We start from the raw sequence: 9,112 nt of genomic DNA on the forward strand, positions 1-9,112 counted from the left end.
TCCTTGTCGTGGTGCGCGTGTAGCAGACGACACGCGCCAGACGACACGACAGACGCACGACACACGACACACGACAGACGCCCTGCGCATGGGCACTGCTTCTCGGTGCCGCCGCTAAACTGCGCATGCAGTACGGAACGCCACGCGCTCCCGTGTTCACCCTGAAATAGATCACGACTGTACACAACGGTAGGTAGAGACGCTCGGCGAACGCGGCTTGCTGAGCGAGGCGACGAACGCTGGCGGCGTCTCACACGCCTGTTTATGCGTGTAATCAGTTGACAGTGTTCAATTGCGAAAGCAAAGAAGTACGGAGAGGTCCGCTGCCCCCCTCCTCTTTACAGCTCCATATTGCGCAGTCACTCACAATTCCTGTAAGTTGGTCTCTTACGCACTTCTCCCTCGCGAAAGCTAATGTTCCGGTTACACAAGACACACTTTCGATGACGATCAAGCCCAATCAGCATCGAATTTCTCTGTTTCGACAGGCTCCGTTCCGCAGCTTGAGCAAAGGAGCCCATCTTGTTCGAAGAAATCCTGTCCCGACTGGGCACGATAGCGATCGACAAGTGCGCCGCGTGAGCAGTTGTCTACAGTTCGCCGGTGCTGCGGCTTCCCCTCCTGTCACCGCGTGTGCATGCACAGTGCAAGCTGTTCTGCGGCTCAGCAGCTAACGCCATTCCGTGCCTTCTTTGCAGAAGCATGCCGTCCGCGGGAAGCCAGGGGCAGCCCATGCTGACCGGAGAGCAGATAGCCTGGATATTGGTGAGATATCCTTTCCTTTCTATACACGCGAGTAACGACGAAAAACTGCAACGAGGAAGAATGGCGACTCGCCACCGGCAATCCATGTATACCTTCCTACTCCCTCCACGACATCAGCCCCGAGATTTTTTTTTCCTTTTTTTTTTCTTTTTGCCGTGCACATTGACGTACATTCTCTTTCGTGTACACATAATACGCAGGCTGTGCGGTCGCCAGGCGGGCCAGAGATGCGATTACTGACACTCACCAAAAAACATTTGTAGTCTCACACACACTGACGTTCGCCCTGATGCCCCCCAACACTCGCTCGCGTTTGCTTTCTTTCACACGCACGCACCAGCACTAATCAGCGTTCACTCGCTAGCGAACTCACGTCCACTCCCAAAGTCATATCCACGTTGATCTTCACGTCCAAGCAGACACTCCGTCACAGAATTCAGCTACGACCCGCTCTTAAAAATGTGTGTTGGAAGCAAGAGCCTTGTTTATATTTTCTACACGACTCAAAGCGTTACTTTACCTCAAATAGCTCAGATCAAAGACCATAACGCCCTTTTTCCCCTCACGTTCGTGCCACCTCCGCATGCGAGCACTCCGACAAAGCAAACTCGTACATTCCATTCCCGTGCGCTGTCTGCCGCCTTTCTAACGAACTAAAACAAAGGCGCGTCAGCCAAAGTCGACGCACGTGGTATACGCACTCGCACGGATAAGAAATGGAATTCGGGCATTAAAGCTGATGCAGTGCTGCAAAACTGCAAGACATGTGTACATCATTTGCATTACTTTCTTTTGTTATTATTGAAATGAAAATAAACGTTGAGGACTAGTCCTTTTCGCATCACATAAACAATATAAAAAGATCTGTCGTAAGAAAATGAAAAAAGAAAACCTCATAGGTCCAGAAATCCACAGCACAGACTCCTAAAAACACAGAAACGTATAAACACAAATAAAGCAAACGTAAGTCGCGCCAAAATTAGTTTGTTAACGTAGTCGCAAACATACGCAAGGGGCCGTGATGTAGACTGTGATGAGCATGTAAACAGATGAGAATACAAAGAATACAAAAGACTATAACACGTAACATGCAAGCGATAATACCAGCACACAATACAAGCAAGTTGTAGTTGCTACATGTGACTATTCGGTGCGATACCCAGTAATTTTTAACGAAGCCTGTCTCTTCGTAAAAATGTTCAAGTGCGTTCACTGCTTTTCGCTGTGCCCAATTTCCGATGGCCATAGGCCCAGCAATATTCCGAGTGAGAAAGGTCGCTGAGGATCAGTGGAGTGCGGCTCTTGTTCTAGCTGTCGTCTTTGCATCGCGTACGTGAAGCATTCGAGTAGTAGACGGCGAACATCCTCATCGTCGTTGCCAAAGGAGTAAGTGTGGGAGGAAGCCCGTTTTATGCGATGTAGAAAATGTTTGTTGTATGCTGTTACAAGGTGCAGAATACGAATTAGTGCCTAAGCACTTTTCGAAATTTCTACATCCAGCTCGTATTAAGCTGAGGGTCCACTTCGAAAAGAATCCTTTCGATTATCAGACGTTAATATTTTTCGGTACTCCCTATTTATATTTTTGATGTCGAGTTTTTTTATTCCCTTCTAGTAGCAAAAAAACTCATTTGCACGAAAAACTTTTTTTAGAATTCACGGGCTTTCTTTCAGGCTTGAAGAAAAAGCTTTGTATTGAGCAAAAGAAAGCGTGTTCGGAAACTATTACGGATTGGGTACACTTTCATAATTAGCATTGACTTCGTATATAACTAAATATGGTATATTGATTGCCAATGTCAATAATTATGTAATCAGGTGAAGTTGAAGAAATAGTCTGACTTGCTGCAAGTGCCGGAAAAGAACGTTGCCTTGGTTCTGTTCAGCTGAATGGCGCTTGAATATATTTACATTTTGGCGCACATTACTTGGAAGTTAATTCACATACGCGCCACGCTCGGCCTTCGTGGCGGCGCTGCTTGAGGGTGCAGCGTGTTCCGTGCAGATGAAAAGCATGAATGAAAAGAACGAAAAGCATGCATTGCATACCTGATTAATTCAACCAGGATATCACTATTTCTCACCGCCCCGCTTTAAAGGGGATGCCAATCAAGCATCATCATCATCATCATCATCGAAGCACGATAGAGAAGCCTGGCTGCCTAAACGCCTCATGCAGGAAGCGTTTCGGCGATCGTGTGTCGGTACATTACTTCAATGCTAATTCCATTAGCGTCGACATTCGTCGTAAGATGAGTTCTGTGGGATTTTGTTTCCTTTGTTGTCGTTATTTTCCTTTGTTGTCGTTATTAACCTCTTACTCGCGTCGCAGGCCTTGGTGGACTTCCTCCTGCTGATGGTGGAGGAGCTCTTTCGACGATTCAACGAGATGATTGAGGCACTGAGAAGAAACGAGGAGTAGGATTGAGATGTGAAAGTCACCGTCTTTGTTTACTTCCAAAAAGGCAATAAAGGTTGCTTACATGTGGAAACGCACCCTTTCTTCATTAAACTATCAAAGGCTAGATTTTCGGCTAGGAGAAATGCGTCCTACAGGTTATGTAAACAATTGCTCATAACAACGTTCCTGGCATCAAAAGGGAGCGAACATATGGACTCTGTGTATTCTGTTCCTTAGTGCAAGCTAACCTCTGTATGAGCTACAATGCCCCTATGATCTACACGCTCATCGATTTAGGACAGCACATGAGCGTGACACTCCACGACGATTCTTGAGCGAACATTTTGTAAACAAGCGCTTACTACGACCGCGCAAATGCAACGCGACGAAGGTGGGTACCTGAAGGAACTCCTGGGAACTGCTGCTGCTGGAAAGAAAAGGTGCACCATAGTTAACGAGGGACAACTAGAACGAGTGAAGAGGGCGAGGAGAAGGAGGGTACGCCCAAGGCCTCCAATTGCACAGTGAAGCTTTGTTTGTCTAGTCTCGCTGTGGTTCTTGCGCTTGGGTGCTGCTGCTCGTGTAGAGTGGAGGCGACAACCAAAGTCACCTCGAGAGATTCCACAACCGCCAATTCCCGAGACTAGGCTTGAGCTTGACTAAGCTTGAGACTAGGCAAACAGCTGAACAAACTTACGTCCCTACACGTGCTCCCCTCAGGGAGCGCACCATCTGCAGTCGTTCAAATGCTAGCCTAGCGTAAAGCAAACAGGGCCAACCTGCACGACAAACCCCGATGTGTCACGTACATAGCTCGTGACACATCCCAGGTGGTCGTACACGTGCGCGCCCTTTCGTTTTTGCTGGCTCGGCCAAAATTCAGCCGCACTGCTGATCGCATTTGAACGAATGCAGTGCGATAGGGAATATAACAATTGCGGCAACGCCACCTCGAGAAACCCCAGGGAGAGGCGTGTGTAAGGGCGTGGCCTATTGTCTCCAACTGAATGAGGTAGCACTGCAGGCCTCTACTAATAAACATTGGCCAGGTTGTCGCTCGGACGTGTGCTTACCAGTCCGGCCGTTGTAAAAGGCGATAAGAGAGGCGTGTTAGAATCAAGGAAGTGGATACGAAGGGGCATGTTGCGCCGTGGGAGAGGTCTGACGGAGCCACAATCTTCGGATAACCCTTGTCCATGCGCTTATGGAACTGAGCACGGTAAGAGAGAATGCTAGGGTCTTCCTAGAAAAGGGTCCAACAACGAGACGAGACGAAAGCAAATCTGAAGAACGGGAGCGCCGTGCAGGAGATGCTCGGATACGCAGGAATGCGCGTCCTCAAGCGTGAGCACATGCTTTAAGCGAAAGGCGAAGATCGAATGACAAGGAGCAACGGGAATCAATCACTGAAGCAGAGCGCGAAGGTTACTGCACACCGTGCCCTATCACTGTCACACGCCTTCCGTCAACGGTACTTCGTGCTCACATTGCCACCACAACGTTTGCCCAAGTGTGTGCATGTGGTCAAAACTTGTGCGTGGTGACTTCGAACACGAAATATAAACAGACTTAAAAACATCTGCGCCGTGGTGGCAAAAGTACACCACTTTTATTTACCTTGCATAATACCACATTCCACATTAAACACACAGCGTTTAAGCACTCAGTGCCTGTGCGTTTCTTTAACAAGGCACTGCCTTGGTTCTCAAAATAAACCCTTCTTTTTCACTTTGTTATAACAAAAAGTTCCGCCAGTCTCGGCTTAAATAAAATTCTGAAGAACAAAAGAAGAGAAGAAAAAGTAGAAAGAAAACTTCCTTTATGCAAAGGACACAAGAAAATCACCAACAATAACTTTATTTAAAAAAACATCCAGTGTTCTCATCATACTGCGGTTTAAAAAAAAAAGACGTTTTCCCTGCTTGTAATGTCGCAGATTAATTTGCACAAGGTGTTTCATCACGCGAGAATTTCCCGATAATTCTTCGAAGCACTCGTGCTCAAGGTAGCGCTGCAGACCTTCAAGAGTATGCCTTGTCGTCTCATCGGAAACAGTAAGACGCACTCGAACCACAATATATACAGGGTGCCCCTGCTAACTTGGACCAAGATTTTGAAAAAGCATATACGTTCCTCAGAAAAGAAATTGCGTCGATGTTGTTAGCGTTTATCTAAACTTAGAGTACCATTTCTTGCTCGTTTTCTTTGAGTAAATATAGCCGAGATATATAATTTACCTTCTTAAATATAGCTTGAAACGTTCACGCGTCAATAAGAAAATTGTGGAGCTTCACAAATATTGCCCAACCCAGGTACCTCCAATGAGATAGACTTAGCGTGCCCGTTTTTATTCGGGAAATACGAAAGCCCGCGGAGTTTAAAATATACCACGTGACAGCACGCTCTGTGCGCCCGAATGCGCCGCGGTTACAGCGCTCTCATGAGGGATTTGTAAAAAACATCGCCAGCGTCACGCCTTCCCTTCACTTACGAGAAAGGGCGTCAACCTTTGCTCGGATCAGACAAATACCGGCAGCGGCTGACGACGGCGCTGCGAAAAAGTGCTTCGTCAGCACCCGCTCGCGCCTGTCGCCGAAGAACGCGCTGTCACCAGCCGTTTATTCCGATATGGCGAGAAGAGCAATTTTTGTTGCAGCCTTCAAGTCGATGCGGAATAGAAAAAATACGCACAAAACATGCATCATACATCTGGAACCTGTGCGAGGGAGAGCATCATTTGTTACAATGCCGCTTTTCTTGCAAGCTGTGCCAGAGCCTATAGATGCATGTGAGCTCGACTGCCTATTACTGTCGTGCCGCGCAATCGTTTCGAAGGATTTGTTTGCAGTGCCTAAAGCATGCCGTACTCAAGCGAGCGGAAGGCGAGCATGGTTTTAGCGTTGGGAGCGGCACGGAGCGCAAAGAGGAAAGCTGCCAGTGTCTACCGATATTCGCAATGTGAGGGAAGACCTAGCGCGAATACAATTATGAGGAGTTCCTTGACGCTGAAAGAAACAGGTAGCTTCAAGAAGACGCGGCACAGAAAGGGGACCATCAGTGAAGAGGCTGAAGGAGACATTTTGGCTTTCATGATTGCAAACCCTCATTCCAGCGTGCGTGATGTGAGTGGTGAGGTCAGCATTTCAAAGTCTTCAGTGCCAACAGTTCTTAGGAAGCCTGAAATGCATCCGTATCACCTCCACCTGCATCAAATGCTGCAAGAAAGAGACTTTAATGGCGGCTTGATTTCTCAAATTGGATCCTTGTCAACATTGACGAAATACCGGATTGTGTTGCCAAAGTGCTCTGGAGAGATGAGGCAACCTTCTGCAGAAATTGTAGAGTCAACCTCCATAATGCGCATTACTGGAGCGATACCAACCCGCATTGGGTGGCGCAGACCAGACACCAGTACCAATGGTCATTCAGTGTGTGGTGCGGTATCGGGCTTGTGTGAATGCCTCTGTCTTAATAACGCAATTTCTATTAGACCACACGCGTCAGCGAACTCACGCCTAATTTCCTTCTTTCCTTCCCTCTTCTCTCTCCCTGTCATCTTTATTTTCCCCTTTCCCATTCCCCCGGTTTAGGCTAGCCAACCGGACGTTATTCTGGTTAACCTCCTTGCCTTCTGCTTTTCTCTTTCCTCCTCCCCTCCCATCTTTCACGGAAGAATAATTGGCCCCATATTTTTTTACCACATGCTCACTGATCAGCGGTGCGTGAACGACATCTTGGAAAGCCCAGTCGAAGATTTTCGCTGTGATCTTCCTCTTGCGTTTTTAAAGTGAACTTGGTATCAGCACGACGGTGCACCAGCTCACAGCAACAGCCTTGATCGAGCCTGGCTTGACGAGGCCTTCAAACGCCAGTGGGTCGGGCGGCATGGACCAGTGGCTTGGCCAGCAAGATCACCAGACTTGGCACATCTTGACTTCTTGCAGGGACATGTGAAAGACCCGAGTGTACTGCAAACCTACAACTGCATCAGACGCGCTCAAGGCAGAGATTGCTGAGGCCTGCAGCGAGATACCGTCTTGCGTATCTAAACAGCTACATCGGACGTGCTGAAAAGCTGCCAATACGGCATTATGGCAGAGGGCGACTTGTTTGAACACATTCTTTAGACAGACATCACAGCGAATAAGTCTTTACAACCGTGATCCATGAAAAGAGACCTCTGCGTGAAACTTTTGTACGACGTGGAAAAGGCACGTAAGTAATAAGAAATTACAAATTCTCTGCTGGCAAGGAATGGACAGGAAGCTAAAAAGCGACCTTCCGTGGCAGGTTACAATTCTTGCTTTTGTGACAACCAGTGTAATTCACACGACGTTATGAAGCTTGTTATATTGCGTGTTTGCTTGTTCGGGTCTTGCTCCTAAATTCGAACTCATGAGCTTGTCATTTTTCATCCGCATGTATTCTGCTAGCTTGAGAGTGCAGTTACCGCCGCAGAGACGGGAGCCGCGCTGTATTTCAACTAGGAGGTGTTGACAGAGCACGCTGTCACGTGGTATTTTTTAAACTTCGCGGGCTTTCGTTTTTCCCGAATAAAAACGGCCACGCTAAGTCTATCTCGTTGGGAGTACCTGGGTTGGGCAGTATTTGTGGAGCTCCACAACCTTTCTATTGACGCCTGAACGTTTCAAGCTATATTTACAAGGTAATTAATTTCTCTCGGCTGAAAACTCAAAATAAGACGAGCAAGAAAATGGTACTGTAAGTTTTGATAAACGCTAACAACATCCACGCGATTTCTGTTCTGAAGAATCCATAGGTTTGTTCAAAATCTTGGTCCAAGTTAGCTGTCACACTCTGTATATATCATCGTCAATACATTCGCCGTCTTCGCCACGAAATTCTGCAGTATCACATTCAACTTGTGCCACAGCAGATGGCAGAAAGGATGTTAACAAAACTCTTGTATTCTGTGGCCTGAAGAAATGGGTAGTGGCACCCTGACTTGACGCAATGTCTTAGCGCCTCGATGAGAGCGTTGTCTTCCAGCTCACGGATCAATTCTTGCTTGTGAGGCCCGCATGATTGCAACACCGTTGCAGCAACGAAACCTTAACTTCTGCGTGCCGTGGTTTAACATGTCTACCGCAGAGCGATGTCCGTTTAGAGAATCATTGAGGGCACCATGATATACCGATATTTTATTTATTTATTTATTTATTTATTTATTTATTTATTTATTTATTTATTTATTTATTTGTAACCGTAACCAGTCAGAAGAGTCTCCATTTGCATTACTCGTTCCCTCTATCGTCTGCGTAAACAGTAGCTGTTCCTTATAGTATTTGAACGAACGGAATATTCGACCATCTTGAATAGCGAATGCTCGAATCGAAATTCTAAAGCTATTAAATTCGTTATCGAAATTTTGAATATTCGCGCACGACTAGTTAAAAAGAAATTTTCCGCAAGCGGATTACCGTACACGAAGAAGTTGAGAAGCAGGTTCCACCTTCTGGTTGTACTTGGAAAGAAGAAATAGGTAAAAGTATCGCACTGAAATATTTTTTTTCTTCAATGTCTCTGATGTATCTAGCTCGAGTGTTCGTGGTATTAGACGATGGGCGCTATGACGTAAAGCTGTTCCAAATTTTTCTCTTTAAATTCTGCAGTCAAACCTCCTCGATTGGATAAAAAATTTTCGGCCCGCCCCCTACTTCGCCTGTCTCACGCGGCATCACGAAAACCGCGAAAATCGGCGATCTGATGTGATATGTGCACACTGATCATTGATCTGATCAAAACTAATTATCAAACACTGATCAAAACTAATTATTTCAGATTCTGCGCCTTTTTTTCGCTATTAGCCCTCTTTATTGGTCAAACATTTTCAGGTTGCGCCCACTCCGCCTGTCTCGCACGCGACGTCACAAAACCGCGCAAACTCACGTGCGAAAGTGACGTGTACGCTTTGAAGCGCATTTA

At 46.6% G+C, this 9,112-nt stretch overlaps 1 long non-coding RNA gene across 1 annotated transcript; it reads left to right on the top strand.

The window, feature by feature from the left end:
- Positions 1-292: 292 nt before the first annotated feature.
- Positions 293-759, top strand: LOC142573384 (uncharacterized). Its single transcript, XR_012826302.1, has 3 exons — positions 293-374; positions 489-603; positions 699-759. It is a non-coding gene; the product is annotated as an uncharacterized LOC142573384 (long non-coding RNA).
- The last annotated feature ends 8,353 nt before the right edge of the window (positions 760-9,112 follow it).

Source organism: Dermacentor variabilis, chromosome 1, assembly GCF_050947875.1.
Source record: "Dermacentor variabilis isolate Ectoservices chromosome 1, ASM5094787v1, whole genome shotgun sequence".
NCBI classification, from domain to species: Eukaryota; Metazoa; Arthropoda; class Arachnida; order Ixodida; family Ixodidae; genus Dermacentor; species Dermacentor variabilis.